The sequence below is a fragment of the Mirounga leonina genome, unplaced genomic scaffold (genome assembly GCF_011800145.1).
Source record: "Mirounga leonina isolate KUSES-001 unplaced genomic scaffold, KU_Mleo_1.0 Mir_168, whole genome shotgun sequence".
In the NCBI taxonomy this organism is placed as follows: domain Eukaryota; kingdom Metazoa; phylum Chordata; class Mammalia; order Carnivora; family Phocidae; genus Mirounga; species Mirounga leonina.
Genome location: NW_023270426.1, coordinates 18,961,352 through 18,987,974, shown reverse-complemented (window position 1 = coordinate 18,987,974; position 26,623 = coordinate 18,961,352). Strand labels below are relative to the sequence as shown.

At 47.3% G+C, this 26,623-nt stretch overlaps 1 long non-coding RNA gene across 1 annotated transcript in view; it reads right to left on the bottom strand.

Annotated features, from left to right (window-relative positions):
* LOC118016647 overlaps positions 1-26,623 on the bottom strand; it is a 74,072-nt gene that overhangs the window by 43,644 nt on the left and 3,805 nt on the right. Inside the window, exon 3 of the long non-coding RNA XR_004680879.1 lies at positions 16,992-17,248. This is a non-coding gene — a long non-coding RNA (uncharacterized LOC118016647). The remainder of the gene's footprint in view (positions 1-16,991; positions 17,249-26,623) is intronic.

Sequence of the window (26,623 nt, the reverse complement as noted above, 5' to 3'; positions counted from 1 at the left end):
AATCAGGCACCCCTGTGAGATGCCATTTGAATATTAGGATGGATTTTTTTCTATATCTAAACAATAACAACAACAAAAACACATTGCTGGGATTTTGGTAGTGATTGTATGGACCCTTGGGACTTTAAGGAGGGCCTGGGCCAGCGAGGGTATCCCAAAGTGGTCAGGAACCAGCAGTTAGGTGAGGATGAATGGAGATCTGAACTGAAGGGGAAGCACAGATTGGCCCATCAAAGAGTGGGGTCAAGGGGCTACCCTTTTTTAGAATAGTGAATACTTTGGCTCTTCCCAGGCCTCCATCAAGGACAGATCCTCATGGGAAGGAGTTCACCCATCTGTATAATGGGCACTGCTTTCCCAAGCCAGTGAAAAAGCTCCTCCAGAATCAAAAGCATCCTCCTTTCCCTCACTGAGGTTTCTCAGCTTTTCCATGTTCTTGTTGATTTGCTAGGAGCTGGTACTCCCTACCCCGGCTCTTAGAAGCTTTAGTGCTATTTTTTAAGTGGCTGGGACTCTGTCTCACTTCTACCTCTGGACAGGTCATCCTTCTGGTCCAGCCGGCCATCCCGTTCAGGGGGAGCATGTTCCCTCAAGACTGGAGGGGAATACGAATGAGCGTTCCTGGCCCTTCGGGAGAGGATGGCTGGGTAGAATCCCTTGGTGAAGATTGGAGATATGGTCTCCTCTTCCTTTTGCACCCTACAGGCGGGCCCAGACCTCAGTATGTGAGGTCCACCTGCAGCAGCAAAAGCAAAAGAAGGCATAGGCAGCCTTCCTGTGAAGCCCAGACTCTTGAGAGATGACTCACCTGGCCGTACGCCAGACCTCCGGCTCTGCCTCAGAAAAACTCCTGCATTCAGTCCATCACTGAAGACAGACAGATGGACAGACAAGCAGAATAAGCACTCTGGGCCCCTCATGGGGCATAATTCCCAGTTCTGAGCTGTGACACTCACCCACCTCTCCTGCCTGGCTGTGGGGACACACAAGAGCCTTTATTGCCCTAACTCTAGGAGGTATGGCTGGGGCTTCTAGAAATTCTAGAAATGGAATATGGCATTTAACTCCAGCTCTGACAGTGGGGCCTGGGATTCCAGGCACAGCCTGAATTTCTATCTAGAGGTTCATATATATGTGATTGGGTGTCAGAAAATAAGGTTCTGGAGCCAAATGGGAACCTTTATCCAAGTTGTTTTTAAAGCATCCCAAATTGTATCAGGCTGACTGGGGTCACTTCAGATACAGAAGTAAAGCAGCAAGCAGGGAACATTCTTCCTATTTCACAGATGAAACAATAGAGGCCTAGAAAATTATATCAGTGCTGGAGAAGATCTCATCCAATTGAGTCTTTTGTTTTATCAGGTGAAAGCTATCCATCTGTCCATCTGTTAGTCCATTGATTGATTGACTCATTCATTCATTCAGTGCCTACTCCTGAACAAGTCCCTTGGCAGAGGCTAGGGATATAGCAGAGAGTCAGACAGAACCTCTCTCTCATGGAAGGCACAGTCTACTAGGGAAGGCAGATGGTAGCAAACAAACAAACACCACTAATGGAAGGAAAGAAGTAATGGAACAGGGGTCTATGGGAATATTTAACCAAGGAATCAAACCTGAACCAAGAAGTCAGTGAAGTTTCCCCGAGGGAGCAGAGACCTGAGGAATGAGCCAAACAGACAAAGAAGGGGAAGAATACTCCAGGCAGAAAGAGCAGCATGTGCAAAGGCCTGGGGGCTGGAGGAGGGACAGGCCCAGAGAAGAAACATCATCGGGGAGTTGGAGACCAGACTGAAGCTTTGGGATTCCTACCGATATTCTTCCCCCCGAACCCCAGCTCAACGCCCCCCACCCTGCAACCTTCATGGTCTCAGACAACACCCCTGGCTCCTCTTGGGCCATTCATTGCACCCCCAGGGACCCAGGAGAGCTCAAAGACAAACTGAAGAGTGCAGAATGTCAGAATTGTGCAAAGAACATATAGGGTATGTTCAACTTTGTGGGAGCTGGTGGGAGTCCCTGGCTTGAGTTAAGATGAGAGACTAAAGATTGAGTGCTGAGTGGAAAAGTTTTACAGATAAGCAGAGAAACAATTCCAGCACAGAATCTAGACTCAGCATTGGGGGAGGGGGAGAAATGGAGTAGGTAATGTATTATCTGTGTTCTGTATTCAAAAAGCAAAGTTTCTGAGTGTTGCTGATTGACTAGGGGTATTGGGTTGGCTGGAAGTGGTCAGCTGTGTACCTGGAATGTCTGCTTCAAGATTATGGTGTCTAGAAGCCTCTGTGTGTACCTGATATGCCTGGATCAAGATCTGGGTGCCCAGTCAGGTCTGCACTGATTGACTAGTTCTCTCTAGTCATCTAGATGGCCAGATTGGGGTTTATCATTTCCTTCAATTCTTTACCTATGAAAGGGTGTAGGGATGCCCAGGTCCTCACACTCTGAGTCCAATCCAGTCAACAAATTTTTGCTAAATGGAACTGTTGATCTGAAACCCATATCCATAGCACCAGAGCTAGTCTCCTTCCTGTCGCTCACCCTCATCTGCTGTGTTATATTCTCCCTCTTCTCATACCCCACTGTGTCTGCCCAAGTCCAGGCCAACATTATTGTTCACTCAAAGGCATTCACTTCCTCCAAACTTATCACCTCCAGCTCATGATTTGTGTCTAAAATGTTACTCTTGGGCGCCTGGGTGGCTCAGATGGTTAAGCATCTGCCTTTGGCTCAGGTCATGATCTCAGGGTCCTCGGATCGAGTCCCGCATTGGGCTCCCTGCTCCTTGAGAGCCTGCTTCTCCCTCTGCCTCTCTCTCTCTGTGTCTCTCATGAATAAATAAATAAAATCTTTAAAAAAAAAAATGTTACTCTTGGTGCACCTGGGTGGCTCAGTCATTAAGCATCTGCCTTCGGCTCAGGTCATGATCCCAGGGTCCTGAGACCGAGCCCTGCATCGGGCTCCCTGCTCGGCAGGGAGCCTGCTTCTCCCTCTCCCACTCCCCCTGCTTGTGTTCCCTCTCTCACTGTCTCTCTCTCTGTCAAATAAATAAATAAAATCTTTAAATAAATAAATAAAATGTTACTCTTGGGGTGCCTGGGTGGCTCAGTCAGTTAAGCGTCTGCCTTCGGCTCGGGTCATGATCCCAGGGTCCTGTGATCAAGCCCTGCATCGGGCTCCCTGCTCAGTTGGGAGCCTGCTTCTCTCTTTGCCTGCCACTCCCCTTGCTTGTGCTCTCTCTCTCTGATAGATAAATAAATAAAATCTTAAAAAAATAAAATAAAATAAATAAAATAAAATAAAATGTTACTCTTCTTCTGAAAGCTTTTCTTTGACTCCCCTTGGCTGTTGGGACAAAGCCCTGAGGCTTGTACACCTAGGCAGTTGTAAAAAACCACAGTCAGACTTCCAGTTCAGCTCAGCCTGGGCTTGTAGTGGGAGTGGTGCTAGGCCAAGAGGATTCTCCAGAAGCCTGGATGCCTTTGAACTTGAGTTTCTGGTTCTTGGGTGAATAGAATGGATATTCCCATATGAACTAGAAATGCCTCCCTGGGGCTCTGTTCTTTGAAAGAAATCAAGGGCGATCTTGAAGATTTTTTTTCATCATCAACCCAAATCACCACCTCTGAAACCTTTGGTCAGTTCTGCTCATCCCCGCCCCCATCCTGCCACCATCGTCAAGTGGTTATGGAAGGCCCCTAAGGGCCCCTCTCCTGCTGGGTAAAATGGGTACCCAAGTGCCTGCCTGACTGTTAACTGGGGCCAGTTCTAGGGAAAGGAGAGTCAGAATGACACACACTCATTTTACTGTGTACATGTCTATAATGTGGGAATGTTTTTACAAGCACGTGATACATGCAAATCTAGTAAAAAGCTCCATCCCTTAGGCCATAGGTTCAGAGGGCAGAGGGTGACAAGGAAGACTTGATAGATGACACAGCACTAGAGCTGGGCCAGGAGATCAGCAGCAACAAGGGGGTATCTGGACCAGATAAAGGCAAGATCCAGGGTGAGGGGTGAGTTAGTACTGTAGTGGGTAGGGCTTTGAATGCCAGACCCAGGAGTTTGTAATTAAGGCATTTCTGAGCCAGAGGGATGTAATCTGAGCTAGGCCTTGGGGTTGGAGCTGGCAAAGGTGAGAGAAAGACCAGGGCTACCAGGAGACTATTTGTACATCCCAGTGAGAAGAACAATAATCAGGGGCAAGAGGCATGTGAATGAATGAGCTGGGCTGGCCAGGACCTTGATACTTAGGAGAGGGCACACCCTCTACCTGCACTGAAAATCCTCCCATAGTCTCACTGGGCACTGGTAGCTCTGTGCCTGAGGTTCCTGGTCCACCTGGAGCTGGAGACAGGGGAGCATCCCAGCATGGCTCTGTTTCTGTTCCACTTTCCCACCTTGACCTAGGAAGGAGATAGTGCCCACTGGACCTCTTGGGGCCTCTAGTTCTTTCTGACTTCATAGAAGAACTGCAGAGCAACTGTTTGGTTTTGGGTCACCTGGTGATTCTCCTGCATATCACATTTTCCTGGGTCCTGGAGGAAAAGCTAGCTGGTACACCACAAAATAAGAGATGAGGATGTGCCAGCCTCAGCCAGATGATGCTTCTCATACTTCAGGGCAACCTGCAAGAGGCAGGATGGGTACTTCAGCAATGCTGGGGGCTCTAAAGGATTCCAGAGAGACAGACTAGGTCTGACACCAAGGAGGGGAGACCAGAATGCCCCACCCAGTACACCTCCCAGTCCTACCTCCTGCCCCATCAGAGGCTACCGGGGACAGTCATGCCTAAGGGGCCATCGAAGGTCACCTGGAGACTTAACATAGAAAAGGACTGGGTTTGAGGTAGATTCTCCAAGATCAGAAAAGCATTCTCTCCTTCCTCATTATGGTACCTCCATTGTCATGACCAGGTACTGAGGACTCAAAGATGAAAGAAAAGCCAACAAATCCTGAAGAAAGGGAGCATCTTCTGTCTCTGATTCCTTTCAGTGGCTTAGTGGAAGAGATCAAGTCCACAGTGTACCCTGAAAGGGCCCAGAAACTTCAGAGTATGATACACACAAAGGCAAGGAAATTCTCTTCTTCTACCACAGGCGGTGTCAAATTCAGAGCGCTGGGGGCTGCTGTTCCTTCCACCTGGATGGTTTTCCTCACCTGGCCCCACTGTCAGCTGAGGAACTCCAGTTCTTTCTTGCAGGTATCACCTTTTCTGTGAAGGTTTCCTTAACTGCTCTGCTAGCACACTCCCTTCCACCATTATTTCTGTATCTTGTACTTGTACCCATCACTGCACATTACACCCTCCTCTGTTTTGCTTTATTTATGTGTCTGGAGTGATGTCATATGAAGCTTCCTCTGCTCTGTGTCCCCAGGGGGTAGCCTAGTGTCTGCCCCATTGAGCTCATTAATCACTGGTGCAACAGAGCCATGATAAACAGTCCCAGATTTCCCAAGCCAATTCAAGTCCACTTTAAGATGCTTTAACCCCCCTCACCGGCCCACCCTTAGCCTCCAGGAACCTGCCCAAGGTTGGAGCCTGATGTTGGCCATTCCTGGAGGTGTCTCTCTTGAAAGGGTCCTCAAACTAGGAGCCAGTAGAGGTCCCCCAAGTTCTTACTGAACTTGGGACTCAGGCCAAAGCAGAGTGGGGAAGGCTGGGAACTTTGGTGATCCCCTCCCTGTTCTGGAAACTGACCCTTGGACAACAACATTATGGTGATGACTGACAACCCACATGCAATAAAGAACATGGGTTGTGGCCCAAGTATGTTGTCTCCCCCGGGTGTCCTGCCAACCTCATCGGGAGATGGCCAGGTGGGGACTCAGGACCCAGGTATGTCCTCCAGCTTGGGCCATGGGCGGGTCATGTGAGACCAGCCAGAAAGGTAGGAAACCCCTATCTACCCTCATGAAACAAGGACCTCAGACTCCTCAGTCTACCTCTTTCACCCTCTGGATAAGGACCTACTGCCCAGGCAGGCTGTGTAGCAAGGAGAAAGCCAGCCCCTGTCAGAAGGGCCTTAGCAGTACCAGTTGCCCTCTTGGGTGCTTCAGCCCCAGGTTTCTTGCTTCAGACTTTGCATTCCTCTAGGACAACAGTGCTTCCTGTCACCGGCCACTTGGCCAAGTCAGAGTCTTGCCTTACTTCTGCCAGGGCAGGTTTTCTGTGGACCTCTCAGGCCTCAGAATTCTCTGGCTGTCTGATGGCTCATCACCCTCCCTATTCCCTCACCCCATCTTGAGTCAGCGCCCAGCTGGCTGCTCAAGCCCTGGCTCTGGTCTCTAAGAGGTCTCTGGGCAAATCTGCAGCTTAGCTTTAAACACGTCTGCATTTGGTCTCTTCAGTTCATTGATCAAGAATCATATGATCTTTAAAAAACACAGCTGGTAGAGTTGCCCATCTGTGCTTCTGCATTTGGATCAGTGAATCGGGCTGCCTAGAATTTATTTAAACCTGCAGGTCTGGGGGCGCCTGGGTGGCTCAGTTGGTTAAGCGACTGCCTTCGGCTCAGGTCATGATCCTGGAGTCCCAGGATTGAGTTCCGCATCGGGCTCCCTGCTTGGCGGGGAGTCTGCTTCTCCCTCTGACCCTCCTCCCTCTCATGCTCTCTGTCTCTCATTCTCTCTCTCGCATATAAATAAAATCTTAAAAAAAAACAAAAAACCTGCAGGTCTGAGTGCAGAATGAGGCTGCCCTCACGATGCCTCCGGTGATAATGTTCTTATTTTCTGGATCATCTTCATTCTTGGGACCACCCTTGACTAGGTTTTAGGACTAGGTCTGTTTTTAATGCTCATTTGTCTCCTGAGTTCTTCTAAGGACTATTTTCTTTTTACATTGAGATTCACTAATTACAGGGTAAAACACTAATCTGCACTCCTCCCCCATGGCTGAAACACACACACACACATACAATTATTTACCAGACAAGATAGGTCACAAGTCCTTAGCTAGGTCAATAACCCAAGGTAGGGATGGTCTCTATGCTCCCCTCCCCCACCCCATCCTTTGAAATACATACAGGAACATTGCCATTGTGGCAGAGACTGCCAACTGCCAACTGCCCCCCAGTATCTGAGCACATGACCATCAAAAATAAATACTGGGAGTGTCTGGCTGGCTCAGTTGGTAGAGCATGAGACTCTTGATCTTGGGGTCGTGAGTTTAAGCCCCAAGTTGGGCATAGAGCCTACTTAATAAATAAATAAGTAAATAAATATAGATAGATAGATAGATAGATAGATAGATAGATAGATAGATACACAGATACGAAATTTCCTAGCCTCCTTTCCAGCTATGTGGCTAAGTTTTGATCGACGAGATATAAGTATGATGGTGTATCCAACTTCTGAAAAGTATCCTTAAGGGAAAAGGCATGCCTTCTTCCTTTCTACCTTCTTTGTGCTAGCTAAAGAGCTAAAGACCTTTGGTGATGTGATAGCTGGAGTTAGAGCAGCCATCTTGAAACATGAGAGTGAAGTCACACTTTGAGGACGGCAGATGCAGCAGCCCAACTTCCAAGGTGGCCTCCAGTGACTCTCAACTTCTGTATTCATGTCTTTGCTTAGTTTTGTTCCATATTAAATAGGGCTGACCTGTATAACCAATAGGATGTTGCAGCAATGACAGTGTGACTTCTGAAACTACATCGTAAAAGACATTGCAGCTTCTGTCTTCCTTTTTTTTAAATGATTTATTTATTTATTTGAGAGAGAGAAAGAAAGTATAAGTGGGGGTGGGGTGGGAAGGACGGGGAGAGGCAAAGGGAGAGGGAGATAGAAACTTCAGCCAACTCTGTGGTCACTGCTGAGTCTGACGCAGGGCTTGATCCCACAACCCCCAGATCACAACCTGAACCGAAACCAAGGGTTGGACGCTTAACCCACTGCACCACACAGACACCCCTGTCTTACTCCTTTTTGAATCATTTGCTCTAGGTGTGTAGAAGCCAGCTGCCATGTTGTAAGCACACTCAAGCAACCCTGTGGAGGATGACTGGTGGTGAGAAGCTAAAGGCTTATTGTCAACTGCTGGAACCAACCTGCAGTCGCAGTCAAGCTTTCAAATGACCAGAGCTCCATCTGATATCCTGACTGCAATCTCATGATTCTCAAGCCAGAAGCGCCCCGCTAAGTTACTCCTGAATTCCTGACGCACAGAAAGTGTGAGATAATAAATGTTTATTGTTGTTTAAAGCCACTGACTTTTGAAGTGATTTGTTATGGAACAATAGAGGACAGCAACAAAGAGGAGCCTTAGCCTCTGAAATTGTAGAAGGCCATAGCAACTTGATCTACCTCAGACTTTTTTTTTTTTTTAAGATTTTATTTATTTATTTGACAGAGAGAGACACAGCGAGAGAGGGAACACAAGCAAGGGGAGTGGGAGAGGGAGAAGCAGGCTTCCTGCAGAGCAGGACCCTGGGATCATGACCTGAGCCGAAGGCAGACGCTTAATGACTGAGCCACCCAGGCGCCCCTCAAACTTTTTTTTTTAAGATTTATTTGTTTGAGAGAGAGCGCATGCAATGGGAGGGGCAGAGGGAGAGGGAGACAAGCAGATTCCCTGCTGTGCAGGGAGCCCAATGCAGGGCTTGATCCCAGATCCCAGGACCTTGAGATCATGACCTGAGCCGAAACCAAGACGCAGATGCTCATTCACTGAGCCACCTAGGTGCCCCTCAGACTTTTTTTTTTTTAAGAGAAATAAACTGCTCTTATTTCCACAACTATTATTTTTAGCATTCTGCCGCTCCTATACCTACTCCTGTTTTGGCACCATTCATTTAGAAACTCTTCTAAGAATTGCTAGCTGGAAGTGCCTTTGGAGACCGTCTCAGTCATGCCTGTTGCCAATGGCATGTCGAGGCCTAAATCTTCCTAAAATGATGGGCAGTTAATGTCTACAAATGTCTGTAAAAGGAATTTCTGTAAATGTCTGTAAAAGGAATTTCACAGAACCACAGGCCAAGGATCAGGAGATCCTGGCTCTACCCCACCTTGAGGGATCTCACTGAACATTTTGGTGACTCTACCTGGTACAGAGAGACACTGTCTTCAGATGGGTGTTCCTGGGATGTCCATGAGGTTCAAAAGGATATGTAAATAAGCACTTTGGAGAGTGCCAAGCTGCTCTACCAACTGAAGATAGCACTCAGGCTGATTCTGGATGGAATGAGCCTAGCTCAGCATTTACAGGTGTTCCTTTCATGGGCCAGCTTTCAGGTGTGCATCTCAGGTGGCCTAGTGAGCAAATCCTAAGCAGTGACGAGATGCCCTGCTCAGGTCCAGTCAGCCATGGCACAGGACTGAGGTATGGCAGTCCTGCTAGTCTTTTCTTTTTACTAAAGCACTCCTTCCTGGTGTCCTGGTTGCAAGACAATAGCCAGCCCCCTGAGGCTTCCTCTCTATCCCATGTCCTGCTTCACCACAGACTATGACATCCAAGTGGACTAACCAGCCAACACAATTCCTGACCCCTAGCATCACAATTCCTGGATCTGCTTACTCTTCCTCACCTTCTCCCACTGGGCTCTTGCCACACAGTGGGATAGAGTCTCTCTGAAATCTTAGCCTCCCAATTCTACCAGAGGCCTTGACCTCCTACTTGTTAGATTTTTCCAGTCCTCTCTCCACTCCTGCTCTTGGACTTTAACAAAAAGTCCCTGGAGGCCTCAATTGTTTCCCCAGCCTGGCCCCATCAGAACCATCTGAACAACCAAAAATCTTCTTAAGCCCTGTATTAATTAGGGTAATGCTAGATGCTATAACAAACAAATCCCAAACTGTATACTGGCTCAGACAATATAGTTGATTTCTTGCTCACATTAAACCCAAACAGGTGTTCCTGTTCAGTTGGTATCTCTCCTCTAAGTGGTGAGTCAGGGAGAAGGAACCTTCTACCTTGTGGCTCTGCCACCTCCAACATGTGGTTTCTAAGAGGATCTCAATCTGGAGGCAAGAGAAAGAAAAGGTAAAGATGGTATGTCTGCTGCTTAACTATCTTGGGCTGGAAATGACACGTCTTCCCTGATCGACATTCTGTTGGCAAGAACAAGTCAATGGACTCCTCTCAGATGCAACAGATGTGAGGGGAGGGGTGTATATTGGGAAATGTAGTCTCTGCTGGGAAACCCCTTCCTACCCTCAATTCTATTCTATAGAAGGGCAAAGGATGATGTTTTTTGGTGAACAGTTAGCTGTCTCTGCTCCACACCTCTTACTTCCTTCTGCCACCACCTTCTAGCGAGACCACAGCCCAGGCAGTATATCCAGCGTGCTTTCCTGGCTTCTAGGTCCTGTAGAAAATCCTAAGGGGGGGCGCCTGGGTGGCTCAGTTGGTTAAGTGACTGCCTTCGGCTCAGGTCATGATCCTGGAGTCCCTGGATCGAGTCCCGCATCGGGCTCCCTGCTCAGCAGGGAGTCTGCTTCTCCCTCTGACCCTCCTCCCTCTCGTGCTCTCTGTCTCTCATTCTCTCTCTCTCAAATAAATAAATAAAATCTTAAAAAAAAAAATTAAAAAAAAAAGAAAATCCTAAGGGGGACAGATCTGTGCCAATGCAGATGTATCACCTCCAAAGCCAGCAGGGCCCCTGTGTTGCTAGGCCTGGGTCAGATTCTCTCCTATTTCCCATAAGGAGGCTTCCAAACACCCCTCTTTGCCCTTATCCCTTCCTCCCACCCTCCTTCTCAGCAGGAGAGCATTTTGGGGCCAAAGGGTGCCTCCTCCACTTCTTCTCCTGCTCTTTCCTCCCTGCCACACTCTTATAAACCTGTCTGTGCCCACAGCCACTCCAGCTTCATAGCCCAAACTGCTCCCTAGGTTTTAGACCTATGTATCTACCTTCCCCTTGGATGCTTCCACCTGGATGCACATAGGTCTTTCATACTCACCATGTCTCAAACTGAGTCAACATTGTCCAGCCCCACCCACCCCCACCTGCTTCTCCTCCTGTGGTTCCTTTCTCCTATGATGGCACCATCCTCCCCGCACGGTCACCCTTGCTAAAAATCTGAGGGTCATCTTTGTCTTGTTTCTCAGGTTAAATCCTGGCCCAAACATTTCTTGAATCAGTTCCCTGTACTCCTTTCCTCAGGTCATCGCTTCTTGTTTGGATGCCTGTAACCATCTCCTGATGGGTCCTTATGTTTGGATGCCTGTAACCATCTCCTGATGGGTCCTTATGCCTCTAGTCTGTTTCCCTCCAACCTGTGCTCCATGGGCAGCCACAGTGACTGTTCTATATCTGTACATATCTGACCACAACACTCACTTTCTTAAGTATGGAATTCCCTCTGAGGCCCCAAGGCCCCACATGACCCATGGCCCCACTGCCCACTTCAGCCAGCCCCTCACCTCCCTCAACACTCCAGCAACACCCGACTCTACTCTGTACACACTCTGAAGATCCTTGAAGTCACTGGGGTCATGGGGGGGGGCCCCGCCTTCGTGCTGCTAGTATATCCTCTGTCTGTGCTTATTACACTCCTTGGTAAGGCTTTTTGTAGGTCTGCCTCCCAGGACCATAACGGCAGGAGCTAACTCTTTACCTCAGTATCTCAGTGCCTGGGACAGTGCTCAGTACATGCTCATGAACGAAGGTTGTGAGAAGGTACCTGTTGAAGGTATGGAAAACCTTCATTCAGATATGCTTGTCTTACCCTGAATGAACATTTTCTCCTCATGAGAGCCAAACTGTGCCTCTGTGTGTGTGTATGTGTGTGTGTATTTATCTGTGAAATCTGATCCTTTGCCTGAGAGCCTCCCCATCAATTAATCATAACTGGCCATTTGCACAAAACCTCTTCTCCCAAAGCACTTTGCACAGAGGGGGCGAGCTCTCCCATCCTGCCAGAGCTGTGGGCTCAGTTCCCACCACATGACTGGCCTTGGCAGTAGATTTATACCCAACCCTCTCACTGGAACCCTATGGCAGACCTGGGAGGCAAGCCAGAAAGAGGCACTGCCCCCCATTTTTAAGATAAGAAAACTTTTTTGTGGGGTGCTTGGCTGGCTCAGTCAGAAGAGCATGTGACTCTTTTTTTTTTTTTTTTTTTTTTAAGGATGATATTTATTTGAAACAGAGAGCATGAGAGGGAGGAGGGGCAGAGGGAGAAGCAGACTCCCCGCCGAGCAGGGAGCCCGATGCGGGACTCGATCCAGGGACTCCAGGATCGTGACCTGAGCCGAAGGCAGTCGCTCAACCAACTGAGCCACCCAGGCGCCCCGAGCATGTGACTCTTGATCTCGAGGTCATGAGTTGGAGCCCCACACTGGGTAGAGAGATTACTAAATAAATAAACATTAAAAAAAAGAGAAAAGAAACTTGTTCGTAGGAGGTGAGGTGATGGTCCAAGGGTGCAAAGTGAGTCAGGTATTTGTTCTTTTCCACTGTATCACGGACTGTTCTGTCCCCGACCTTTGGGGCTGCTATAATGCTCCATGGTGCCAACACAGACCACAAGCTCTGTGGGAAATGGCCTCAGACAGGGACGATTGAGACGCTACCCGCCGCCCCTCAGTCATAATACATCTTGCATGTCAGCTATTCTCTTAGGTATGGAATTATTGGAACAGACACCCACCCAAGCTGACTCCAACATAAAGGAGGACTCTCACAGAACCCAAATGCACAAAGTCATCCTGGGAACTAGATGGTTGGAACTAGACAAGCACTTTGTCTTTTGTGCTGGACCACAAGTCTTTTCTCTCTGCTTTTCTAATCTGATCCCTTTTCATAAAACCTTAACCATTTTTTAACAAGGCCCAATGTGACTGCCAACCCTGAGTTGGCCTGGCTCACAACTCCAGGGCCCACCACCACAAAAGCAGAGTTAGAGCCTTGGGAGCACTTGGCTGGCTCAGCCCAGGCAATGGTTTGTTCTCTCAGTTTGGTCTTCCAGTCCTGGCTCATCACCTGGAACATGGGCAAAGGGGTTGGGTGAGCTGGTAGTGGGTAGCAGAGGTAGTAGGTAGAGGAAATCCTAGGAAGGATGTAGGTAGGGAGCCAATTACAAGTGGAGGGAACAACAGTGAAAGATGTTGAAATTGAGTGGGCATCCTGAGTAACCAACGCACCTAGGTTCTCTCTGCCTTCTGTTGTCTTTGACTAGACAGCTCTCAACTCTAAAGATGGAAGTTAAGTTGTAGAAGCTTGATAGGAATGCAAGCAATTCCTGTTCACAGAAATACAGACTGCCTGGTGGAGCACAACTGACTATTGTCTTGTGGGTATTGACCAGTTTCGCATCCATTTCTAAAATCTCTTCAGCATTCCTTATCTGAATATCTATGGGTGATACTTTGAGTTCTCCTTTGAATTGGTTGTAATATTTTAGTGCTTCTCTCATTAATTGATGGATTAAAATAAATCTTTGACACATATTAATTTTATATCTGAGGAGAGGCATGATTGCATCCTCTTTTAAAATGTATCATGGGGCACCTGGGTGGTTCAGAGGTTCTGAGTTTCAGCCCCATGTTAATAGAATTTCAGTGGAAGTTGTCCAGGCAAAGGTTTAAGGGTCATTTATTTCTTTTTCTGTACTTTTCTTTATATTTTTTAAAAAGATTATTTTATTTATTTGAGAGAGAGAGAGAGATTGAGCACAAGTAGGAGGAGGGGCAGAGGGAGAGGGAGAGGGAGAGCTGAGCAGGGAGCCTGGACGCAGGACTCAATCCCAGGACCCCGAGATCATGACCTGAGCCGAAGTCAGACACCTAACCGACTAAGCCACCTAGGCACCCCTCTGTACTTTTCTTTATATAAAAAAAAATAGCATTTACTGTATAATTATTTGTGAGGCTGTACATATGGTTGTTTGCACTTTTCTGACAATAAAAAACTTTTACAAACCTATTATATGTTAAATTTTAAAGCAAAAACCAAACTAAATAGGGTAAAACTACATCTTGGCATATTGCTACAAGCCAGCCATGAGTAGGCAGAGGTGGTTATGACATGCTGTCTGCCCTCAGGGAAGAGGATGAGGTTCAAGCTCCACCCATAGGCCAAAGGGTTCCAGACAATACCCACAGCCAACTTGTGTCAGGAGCTGCCCAGGTGAGGGGACTTCCTCACTGTTCCACACCTGCCACATCTCCTCCCTCCAGCCCCTTGGCAGCCCAACCTGGCGAACGTTGATGGAAGCTCACGCCAGAATGGGATTTCTTCCTCCTGCCTTTCCTCCCCTAACAGTCTGAGAGGTATCCTGCCCTCCGTAGCTTGCAGCTGAAAGGGAGAATCACTGCCAAGCTTCTGCTTGCACAACAATGCATTTCTGAGAAGGGGACACAAAATTTCTGTCAACTGAATCCTGTTTTCCTCCTGACTTACACGATGGTCCAGATATGCTTTGGCTTCCAATGCCGTGGGTGGCTCACCCATTGTCAATGGTCCCAACACTTCATATTTTTCTCTCTTCATGAAACCAACCTATAAGCTGGGATTGATTTAAGTACAACCTCTTGTAAAAGTAAAACCTTCCTTCTAGGAGGAATACTTCTATCAACCAAACTTGGACACTTGTCTCTGCTGTTTTCTAAGTGTGTATGTACAGTAGGGGAGACAATACCCACAGACAGCGGGACCATCTCTCAGCCCCAGGAGGCTCCCCTGACCTTTGGCATAAGTGTCTGTAATCCCTTGCATTTACCACATCTGCACACAAGTGCCTCCTTAATGATCTCTGGCCTAGAAGGATCAAGGACAAAGGAAGGCATGAGCCTTGTGCCTCCCCTTGCTTGCTGCACACTCAACAGACAAATGCTGGCCTTTCCCACACTTCCCCACTAAGCATGAAGTCGCAGCCACTCCTGAATCCAGGGGCCAATGCTCCAGGTGTTCAGAAACCTTCCCAAGGAGCATACCACTGTTGTAGAGAGGAAGAGTCTTACTCTTACTGCCACTACTTGGGGATGTTCGAGCTCAGACTCCCAATGCTGTCTGACTACATCACTTTCTCCCTTAAGTCCTTCAGTGGCTCCCTACTGCTTGTGTGATCAAGTCCAAGCTCCACGGCCTGGCCTTCAAGTCCCTTGCTTCCCAGTCTGGCCCCAGCTATATCTCTGGCACCATCTCCCTACACTGTGTACCTTACTGTCTAACCCCTCATTCACCCCATGCATGCTAGAGTCCAACTTACATATAAGTCTAAAGGTGGTTTCCAAGCTCTCCTAGCTGCTCAAAATGCCTCATTTCAGTGGCAGTCTCTCTCTTATTAACTGATGTCATCAGAATGGCATTACTGTAGCTGCAGACCAAAGCACGCCAGTGCCAGTTCTGATGCAGGGCCTTACTCTGGTGTTCACACCACCTCCATGGCTGCACCTGGGTGAACATCACACAGACCACTTTCCAGAACGGCTCTCTCCACAGGAGCAGCTGCAGATTCCTCCCACCTCCTAAAAGCTCACTGCTGTGGAGCCGAGGCAGTTGCATTAGGACACATTACAGCATCTCGCTGCCAAAGTGACAGCTACAATTATGTTTTGGCCGACAGCTGGAGATGAGAGAATGTACAAACAGCCAAAGCCACATGAGCCTTCATGAATCAGCAGTTTGTAATGCGTGTGCAGCTGGTAGGTGAGGTGGGTAACCTGCTGGCTACAGACCTCAGGTTAGTGCCTGGAACCTCAGGTGAGGTCCTCCCCTTGCACGGTGATAGTTAGTGCCCCCAAGGGCCACCCCAGGACCCAGAAGGGCAGGAGTAGGGTGCTCAGGCCCAGGCATGGTCCAACCCCGAGGGACAGGCACCTCATTCCCAGGCAAGGGTGGGGGACAGGCAATGCAAAGGGCCAAACTAGCCAGGGGTGAAGTCCATCTCTCTGAGCAGCCTGATGAGGGGTGTATTCATAATGAGCAGAGGGTCCCTGTTGAGACCCCAGGGCACCACCTCCATAAGGAGCCTCAGTGCCATAGGAGTGGTGTCAGGATAGGGGCCAAGACACCATAACAAAAACCAGCATGGTGGTGGCGGCAGCTTCCACTTGTGGAGCCCTTCCACATGCCGGGCACTGTGCCGACCCCTTTATGTAGGTCTCTTCTTTTCATCTTCCTCACCATCCAGTGAGGTAAGTCCTGTTATTATCCCCATCTTCCCAGTGAGGAAACTGAGTCTCAGAGGAATTTGATGCAGGCCAAGTAGCCGGCAATTATGGAGATGGGATTTCAGCTCAGACAATCTGGCTCCAGAACCTGGCTGGTTTATGCCTCATTATCCTGGTTGGGTCCTTTCACTCCAGTCTTGGTTGCAGGAAGCTAAGAGACCCCCCCAGTGCATTCCTGGCATAGGTTGAGTTGAGTTGGGGACTCCAAGTAGACTTTGGCCTGAAAGCCAAGACGTTACCAAAGGAAAATGAACAACAGCTATTTTAGGTGACAGGTGCTGGGCTGTGGAATTGGGGGAAAAAATTAAAAAGCTACCAGGATTTCCTCATTGTACATTTTTGCATGTCCAGCAGAATAAGCATCATCAGGAAGCTGCTCCATGACCACTGTTGCCCCTGGAGACAGAGGGCAGGAGCAGGAACTGTTCTTTCTCTCTGACCCACACACCCTCTGGGGCCCAGAACCACAGGCGGTCTCCAGGCCCAGGGCTTGGCTCTTACTCAGCCTGACCTGGGTTCCGGCCAAGGCCTCTGGGAGGGGCAGGCTCAGGCTCTTGGGTGTCCTCGGAGGAGTGTTACTGCCCTTCTCAGGCCCCTGGTTGGAGCAGAACCTGCCTACCCTCACTTTCTGTCCAAATGCATGCCGACAGGGAGGCCGTAGGCTGGCAACTCTGTTCAACAAGCTTCCTAAGGGGGCGTCTGAAAGGCGGGCGGGGCTAGGGCACAGGAATGTTTGTATTTCAAGCAGCTGCTGCCCATGAATCGCCAATTGCATTTTGTGCTCTCAGCTCTGTGAAGGCATCATTCCCAGCAGCCTCACACACCGAGCTGGCGGCCAGAGCCTCTTAGTGCAGCTATAAATAGCAGATCATCAACTCACCTCTTCTGAGCTCAGCACAGGCTTCTCGGTTCACTGTGCGTCTTCCTGCTGCCTGCATGTCAATGTCACTCAGATTTCCCAGGTATGCTCTGGGGGGCTGCATGGTTTGGGCTCCCAGAGCTGTTCAGGGTGGCAGGGAGGGCAATGGCAGACTTTTGAAGAGCTTGACATTTCAGGCGTCATAATTATTCTCGACCGTCTCTGAGCACGTCTCCAATTAAATGCAGCACCAAGGGACTGTCATTTCTTGAGGAGTCCTAGAGATAAAAGGCAAAGGACTCACCAAAAACACACCCAGAGAATGCCACCCGCAGTAGGTAGCACCAAACGAAAGGTTTCATGCCCTCCTGCAGACTTGTCCCCTGATACTGAATGAAATACTTGATAGCTCTCCAGCTGCAGGAGTGAGAGACACTGAATGAAAGACTTTACGACTCCCTGGCTGGAGAAGTGAGCTCACATGTTGTAGTATTACTCCCAGCCTCCGTTTACAGCGTGCTCCCTGTGTGCCAGCCTCTGAGCCCAGCCTTTGCAGGCAGCGGACCAAATCAGCCCAACAGCCAGACGGCTAGCATCACTGGCTTTCTGCAGGCGAGCAGGCTGTGGCTCCCGCAGCCAAGCGAACAGGGCTGCTGGCTTCCAGGGCTGATCTCTGAACCGCCACACTTTCTGATTCCGGCAGAAGAGGACCGTTGGGGTGTCCACATGTACCCATGCATGTGCCCACACACTCAGGTGACCGGTGGGATGTGAACTATAGTCTCCTTTCTCCAACTCCACGCACTCCATGACCAGACACTCAAGTCCCAGGCTCCTCTGGCACTTGCACGTCCACTGGCACCACCTTCTTCCAAATCTGATCTTCTTCTAGCTCTCCTCTAGGGAAGGCACCTCCCTTGGCTCTCCAAGCCCAGTTTGATGGTCTTCCTCATCCCTCCCTCCCCTGAGGCCCTGAAACAGGCAGGGGTCGGGGGGGACCTTCTCTTCCTCCCCCTTCCCCTACCCCTCCTTCCAATCTGTTTCCTCCTCTGCCTCCCCACTTTGAGGCCTAGTCCCCTTTATTGGTTTGTCACAATAGCTCAGTGCTACACGCGGGGAATGTTTGTTTTTGTTTTTGTTTTAAAGATTTTGTTTATTTTTCAACAGAGAGAGAGAGAGACAGCGAGAGAGGGAACACAAGCAGGGGGAGTGGGAAAGGGAGAAGCAGGCTTCCCGCTGAGCAGGAAGCCTGATGTGGGACTCGATCCCAGGACCCTGGGATCATGACCTGAGCTGAAGGCAGACGCTTAACGACTGAGCCACCCAGGCGCCCACACAGGGAATGTTTTAAGAACACAGATTCTTCATTCCCTCCCTCCCTGGGTTCAGACCCCCTGAAACCAAATCTCTCAGGGTACAGGCCAGGATCTGGATTTTTGTAAAAAGCTCTTCCAGTGATCTGTGCAGGCAGGGTTAAGAACCACTTTGTCTAACTGGCCGCCTAGACTCCAGCCTCTTTCCTATTCTGAACCCTCCCAACGTCAGCTCTCAGTTTAATTTTCTTTTTTCTTTTTTTAAAGATTTTATTTATTTGACAGAGAGAGACACAGCAAGAGAGGGAACACAAGCAGGGGGAGGGGGAGAGGGAGAAGCAGGCTTCCCGCAGAGCAGGGAGCCCGATGCGGGGCTCGATCCCAGGACCTTGGGATCATGACCTGAGCCGATGAAGGCAGACGCTTAACGACTGAGCCACCCAGGTGCCCCTAATTTTCTTAAAGCATAGTTTATCTCCTGTCACTCTCTTGCTAAAGATCCTTGAGTAGCTTGCCCTGCCTGCAGGAAAGCACAAAGTCCTTAGTGTGGCGTTCAAGGCCCTCTCTATCCTGGTCCATTCATTTTCCTGGTAACCCCATGCTCCAGCTACAGAGCTACCTCTCCGTGGGATGGCCTCCTCCTGGCCCTGCTCTCTCCTTTGCTTATCTGGACTTTAAGTGTCAGCTGGCCACAGCAGAACACACTGAAACAAAAGTGATCCCTTCCTTAAGACTTTGAGCCCTCCAATAAAAGGAATGAGGAATTATTGCTAAAATGCCCCTCTTAATTCAAGAGCCACGTGTGCAGCTTTAACTGAAGAGAATTTTGTGTGGCCTGCAGATGAAAGGAGATCCGCCAGCAGAGACAACACAATAGCAGTAATGTGTAAACACAGGAGAGCAGGAGTGGTGGGGCTCGTGATTAATTCCAAGGAGATGGTATTTCAGCATTCTCCTTGCTTTTAACTCAACCCGGGAGACAGAGCAGGTCTGGTAAGCACTGGAGCCAGGGCCATGTTTCAAAATGCCACTCATGTTTTTTTGTCCCCCAGTCCTAGACAAAAGCAGAGGGCCACATTTGGATCTTGTTCAAAAGGTCAAGAGTGTTTTATTAATACAATTAAACAGTGTGTGAGTTTGGACTTTGAAATCCTTTTCCCATAAAGAAACACCTACCACCAAATAAAATACAAAGTGATTGTGTTGACTGAAAGCGGGCATTATTTCAGAACGGGGTCTGGAAATTGTTCCCCTCAAGGACTTCAGAGTAAAAATGAACCCGAAAGAACTTCTGGGTAAATGTGGCAGAAGAGCCTCTCATGAATCTCCATCTGCTCCCTCCCAAAACTCTACTAAAAACAACTATAAAGGAGTAAAAAGAGTTAGAAATCTACAAGGTCTATGAGAACAGGAGAGGAGATGGCAGCAGACAAAGGATGGAGCACATTTCTGGAAGGTGGGAAGCAGAGGAAGGAGTGGTGAGTCACACGGCAGCATGGGGGAAGCTGAAGGCCTGATTCCTGCACAGGGGCTCTGGGGGACAGCCAGTGCAGAGCTGCAGGTGGGAGGGCTGGTGGAGGCCATGGGAAAGCCCAGTCCCAGGGGGGCAGTGGGGTCCCACACCTTGCCCACTCCTGTAGGTCACCTGAGGTGCTCACTGGGGAGGGTGGGCATAAAGTGCAGAAAATATAGAGAACAGACAGAAATCTACATGCTGAAAGGTAAAATTCCAGCCCCTTTTCCTAACCCAGCTTTCAGAAAACCTGCGGGTTCAGGCACAATCCTTACCCCCAGGATGGAGACTACACAACACTTTTCTATAGAAGCTGAGCAAACTCAAGGGAAAGACCCACAGATACAGACATGATATGGATACAGACCCTCAATGGAAGAGCAAGCTCATGACCAACTCCCCTCTACAGGGAAGTCCACTGTTTGACAAGTTCCACCCAAGCATGCTGACCAGTGAATCATTGCTTCAAAGCATAATTCTTAGATATTATCAGACAGCCATGATCCCCAGACATTTAAGGAAAGCATTAGACATGAGAAACAGGTATGTGGGGAGGGGAAGGAGAGGAAGACTGTCTAGGTTCAAGGAGAAGAAAGCTTTAAAAATGCTATACAATCCTCAGGGAGAGAAAATAAGATTTCTATTTCAAGATTCATTATCCATGAAATGTCAGAACACCAGGGATAAAGTAAAGAACCTAGGGCGCCTGGGTGGCTCAGTCATTGGGCATCTGCCTTCGGCTCAGGTCATGGTCTCAGGGTCCTGGGATCGAGCCCCACATCGGGCTCCCTGCTCAGAGGGAAGGCTGCTTTTCCCTCTCCCACTCCCCCCTGCTTGTGTTCCCTCTCTCACTGTGTCTCTCTCTGTCAAATAAATAAATAAAATCTTAAAAAAAGAAAGAAAAGACCCTAAAAGGACCCAGAGAGGAAAAACAGGTCCATTGAGAGGATCAGGGATCAGAATGGCACCAGACTTCTCAACAGCAACACTGGAAGCTGGGAGATAATGGAGTGAGGCCTTTAGAACTCTAAGAGAATTATTTATAGCTTAGAAATCTAAATCCAAACCATTAGTTAAGAGAAATGGTAGAATAAGAGATGTTTTCAGACACAAAGGATCACAAATAATGGGCCTCTCACGCTCCCTTTCTCAGGAACCTCTCCACCCAAACAAAAGAATAATTCAAGGATGAGGGGTGCCTGGGTGGTTCAGTCAGTTGAGCATCCAACTCTTGGTTTGGGCTCAGGTCATGATCTCAGGGTCCTGGGGTCAAGCCCTGCTTCAGGATCTGTGCTCAGCAGGGAGTCTGCTTATCTTTCTCCCTCTGCTCCTCCCTCCTCTTTCTCTAAAAAAAAAAAAAAGTCTTAAAAAAAAAGAAGAATCTAAAAATGAGGATGACATGTCCAGGAGAGAGCAAAGGGGTGCCCAGGATGATGATGAAGGAGAGCCTTGATGACAGTGGGGTGGAAGGCCCAGGGGCAAGAGCTCCCCTCTGAGCCAGAAGATAGAGAACTTCAGGTGAGAAATAGTCAGATTACCTGACAGGTATGCCCAGGTAGAAAATTATGTCGAGGGGCTATTAGACAGTTGTAAGAATTAGTAATAAGTCCATTAAAAAACTGAGTTAATGAAAAACATGAAGCAATTACTACCTACAAAAAAAAAAAAGCCCATGACAGATAAACTGTAAATAAATGCAACACCATGAAAATTTACATAGCCAAAGTAACATAAACACACATTATTGATTTAGCCAAAGATTGTAATAAACAGTGTTGGGAAGCTGGAGGAAAGAGAAGGAGGATGCAGATGTCAATGGATAAAAGTAAATCCTCAGGCACCTGGGTGGCTCAGTTGGTTAAGCGATTGCCTTCAGCTCAGGTCATGATCCCAGGGTCCTGGGATGGAGCCCGCATCGGGCTCTCCGCTCAGCGGGAAGCCCGCTTCTCCCTCTCCCACTTGTGTTCCCTCTCTCACTGTCTCTCTCTCTCTCTGTGTCTGTCAATTAAATAAAGAAAGAAAATCTTAAAAAAAAAAAATCAATAAAAAATAAAAGTAAATCCTCATCTCCCATAATTGCAAGAAAACAGAAGTCTAAAATTGACAAATCAACAAAATAGCACTATAAGTGTATTATCTAGAGAAATGGAGGAGGTTAAAACTGGGAGAAACAGCTGAAATAGTTTATTTAACTGGGTACCTTTGGGTTATCAGGCTGGGGTTGGGTTGAGTGGGACAGGGGACTGCTATTTTTCACCCTATGCCTTGAGTACTATTTGAATTTTTGCATGTATACATTATTGTCATAAAAATAAAAAACAATTTTTAAAAGAAAAATCTAAAGAAAATATTATAAATTGACAAAAACGTGTTAGATATTCATTAATTACATCTGTGATTTCTTTCTGTCTTGTTGATCATTCTCTTCATCCATGCACTCATTCATTTTTTTTCTTTCAAAGTCTTACATATGGATTGGAAAATATGGTGAGGTTGCCAGAGAAAACACATTTGGGATATACTTACACTAAAAAATGATTTGTTGGGCGCCTGGGTGGCTCAGTTGGTTAAGCGACTGCCTTCAGCTCAGGTCATGATCCTGGAGTCCCGGGATCGAGTCCCGCATCGGGCTCCCTGCTTGGCAGGGAGTCTGCTTCTCCCTCTGACCCTCCTCCCTCTCATGCTCTCCGTCTCTCATTCTCTCTCTCTCTCAAATAAATAAATAAAATCTTAAAAAAAAAAAAAAAAAAAAAGCTTATTAAAAAAAAATAAAAATAAAAAATGATTTGTTGTTTATCTGAAATGCAAATTTAACCAGGTGTCTAGTACTTTCATTTTGCTAAATCTGGTGCTCTGAAATGTGGGCTCTCCTTTTGCTTATTTCCACAGGCTAGGCCTCTGGCTAAATAGATAGTGGAACCAGAAAGTTCGCCTGCAATTTATATTCACAGGGATGGGGACATGTATGGAAACTGAAAAAACTACCTGGTCAGATGCTGAGCAGTGATTTGTGGTGTAGTCAAGATGAGAATAGCATGGTGCCAACCTGTCCCTGGCCGGTCTCTTGAGGGTATTAAAGAGATGCCATTCTTGCCCTGTGACTGGCAGCGAGGTCCCCCAAGGGCCCAACACCTGGAACTCCTCCCTGCATTTGTCCTACAAGGCTCAGGTGCTGGGCCCAAGGCTCCTGCAGGTCACCACTATCACTCCCGCAGCATTTTCTCCCCTAAGAGGGGCAAGGGCAGGATGACAAATCACCTTAATTTTGCTAAATTCAGGGGTGGGACCCCATACCCACATGTCATCCCTTATTCCTTTTTTTAAAAACACTATCTCTTGGGGTCCCTGGCTGGCTCAGTCCGTAGAGTGTGCGACTCTTGATCTCAGGATTTTACAAGAATTTACTCTTGTAAATTCAAGCCCCAGGTTGGGTGTAGCAATTATTTAAAGATAAAAAACAAAACACACAAAAAACCTATCTCTTCAATAAATTCTTAGACAGATGCCTAATCTTGTCTACAGTATGCTTACTGAAGAGTTTCACTCTCAAAGGAGGATTTTTTTCTTGAACTGTGGGGAGATTGTTTACCACCACTGACTAATGGTAGGAATGTAATCATTGTCTTCCTTTTGTGCTGGGGAAAGTGGTCTTTGGAGTTAGTAGAAGTAACCCTAAGGATATGTGAGTCCTCCGGAAGCTAAAATCATTTCTGGAATATGCAAATATATAATTTGGAAATACATAAATGTATATAGAGAATCAGCTACAATCCCAGATATTTTAAAATGAGGAAGGACACAAATATAAAGCATTTTCTTTGTTTTGCTATTAATTATTCCTTATGTGCATAGATGTCAAGGGTGGCCAGGCAGGCAAGAGTTTTCAGAAATCTGACTGGGATTAAGATGATTAGCTACAGGGTCCTAGTCTACAAAACTAGTGGTGAGAATGACTAAAGAGTTCGCTTTGCTTAAGCATTTTCAAGGCTTTCTAAAAAATTGCTTTGGCCACATTTTTTTAAATTGTAAAATACTTAATTATGTATCTTGTTCAATCATAAATTTATTGTAGATGTGAGATGACTGGGAGCTCAGTTCAACCCAAGGAAGTTATTTTGTATTTTTCAGACAACAATTATTGTTTAAAGTTTTTCTATTTAAAGATAAAATCTGACTTCATATAGCTCTCAATCTTTGGCCCTATGCCTGCCTTGAAAAGCAAAGAAGAATGAGCTATCTTCTACAAAATAGTCCTTCAAAGATCTGAAGACAGTCCTAGTGCCCGTCCAATTGTGTCCCTGCTGCCCCACCACCTGGTCTCCAGCTCCTTCCCTATGAGCACTAGTTCATCAACGTGTGCTTAAAATAAGGCACTCAGATTGAACTCCTGGTATGGCCCGAGGCGTACAAAATAGGAAGAACTGTAACTTTCTGTGATCTGAATGCTGAACATTCATTTGGTTAGGTAAAAGCAGCCACTAGATTGCTGTTTTAAGAACAACAACTTTATGGTTTCTGGCAGAGAGACTTGTCTAATTCAATAGGAAAAAACCTTAAGCTTACATTTACAACAGATTAAAATATTCATGCATTTGGATACAGAAACACCATCTTATATGAATATAAATAATGGATTAACAGAAAAATTTTTGCACAACAGAAGCTAACCTGATTTTCACGTTACTATCTTGCAGTTACCTTTGCACGGTAACTTCCTGCACTAGGAAGCCTTTGGGGAATGTAATTTCCACTGCCTTGTGATGTTAATTTGAGGTAATTATCATAAGTAGACTAAAAAAAAGTTTTGCATATTATTTGTTCTTGTGGGAGCCCAGGGCTGTTGGCAAGTCAGTATACAGGAGAGGCCAGAGGAGAGGAATATTCAGAATTTAGAAACTTCTTTAACAGCCCTGGATCATAAGGTTTCAAAGCTTTTAATGCTTCCCAGCCTTTGCCTGGTAAAACCTTCCTCACAGATGCTGGGAAGCCCGCCTGAAGGGCTCTGAGAGCTCTCTGCACTTGATATTTTTAATGCACTTGAATTTTCAGGTTTTCCAAGGCAGGATGGGTAAGAATAAAACCGCTTCTCCAGTCCATTTGGCTATTTAACAGTTCTGTCAGGTAAAGAGGGGAAAATAGGTAATTTTTTCCCCTTAACACCACCACTATGAATTTGGGTTACTTGTTGAGCTTGTGTGGTAGGAAGAAATAGGAAACCCTGGTGTCCATGGTTCTGTGATCTCATCTGACCACCCCCTAGGAGGCCTCCTTGAGCCATTTCCAGGGGGCATTTTCACTGTTGGCTTGGCCTCCCACCCCTCTTTTTTTTTTCTTAAAGATTTTATTTATTTATTTAATAGAGAGAGAGAGACAGTGAGAGAGGGAACAGAAGCAGGGGGAGCGGGAGAGGGAGAAGCAGGCTTCTGGCCCGGCAGGGAGCCCGATGCAGGGCTCGATCCCAGGACCCGGAGATCATGACCCAAGCTGAAGGCAGTCGCCCAACGACTGAGCTACCCAGGTGCCCCCTTGGCCTCCCTTTTTGAGACCAAAATCAGAACAGAAGAGCTTATGGGTGCTCTTAATAGTAAGTGACTTGCTGTTTTTCCAGACACCTGTCCCTGTGCCAGGGAATCTAGGCTGGGGGCTTCAGTGCAGCAGTCACCAAGTAGGGGGCTGCAGAAAGAGAAGGAAGAGATTGCTCAGGAGAGTCTGGGAATTCAAGAATGTGGGAGCAGTGATTGCAATAACTATTCACTAGTTTATTTATTTATTTATTTTTAAAGATTTTACCTATCCATTTATTTGAGAGAGAGGGAGCGAAAGGGGGGGAGGGGGTGGGAGGAGCAGAGAGAGAGGGACAAGCAAACTCCATGCTGAGTACAGAGCCCTAGGAGGGCCTCAATCCCAGGACCTGAAAATCATGACCTGAGCCGAAGGCAGACACTTAACCGGCTGAGCTACCCAGGCGCCCCTATTCACTAGCTTTAAAGAGTAAGTCTGTGACTGGTACAAACTTAGGTACAGACTTTCTATCTACAGGGTACTTTGGCAAAACACAGCAAAAGCTTTAAAAGTGTGCCTGCTCTTTTAAACCAGGAATGTCCCTTCTAGAAGTTCATCAGAAGAAAATACAAACAAATAAACCTCCTCATGTCCATAGAAGTTCAGTTGAAAGGATAAGTCATAGTGGCATTGATTAAAATTTTTTATCAAAACTTAAAAATAGGAGAATGTGGGGCACCTGGGTGGCTCAGTCAGTTAAGCCTCTGCCTTCAGCTCAGGTCATGATCCCGGGGTCCTCAGATTGAGCCCCACATTGAGCCCAGCATCGGGCTTCCCACTCAGCGGGGAGTCTGCTTCTCCCTCTCCCTTCATCCCTCCCCCCTGGTTGTGCTCAACCCCGCTCAAATAAATAAATAAAATCTTAAAAAAAAAAGAGAACGTTCCATTTCATTAGGAACTCAGAAGCGTCTTGGCTCTGAATTGTCACACTCAACAAGGATAACAACAAACCTGCCAACTACGTATTTGGTGAAAACATGATGCAACCTCCAAAGTGTTGTTGAGAGTTGCCAAAGACGAAAAAAAGCAGAAGAGCTGGTGAAAAACCTTGAGGGAGGAAGGGATATACAGCCTCAGAGAGTTCAGAAATCTCCAGCAATTATTGCCTTTCAGAAGGGGAGGATCCTACAGCGAAAGAGAACTACAAGTACAAGACCTAAATGGAACAAAACGAGATTGCTGGGAACAGTGGAAAGTCTTGGAAAGCACCAAAGAGGGGAAGAAAAAAACTTTTAAAAGTACTCTTAGAAACAAAGGCCGTAAAA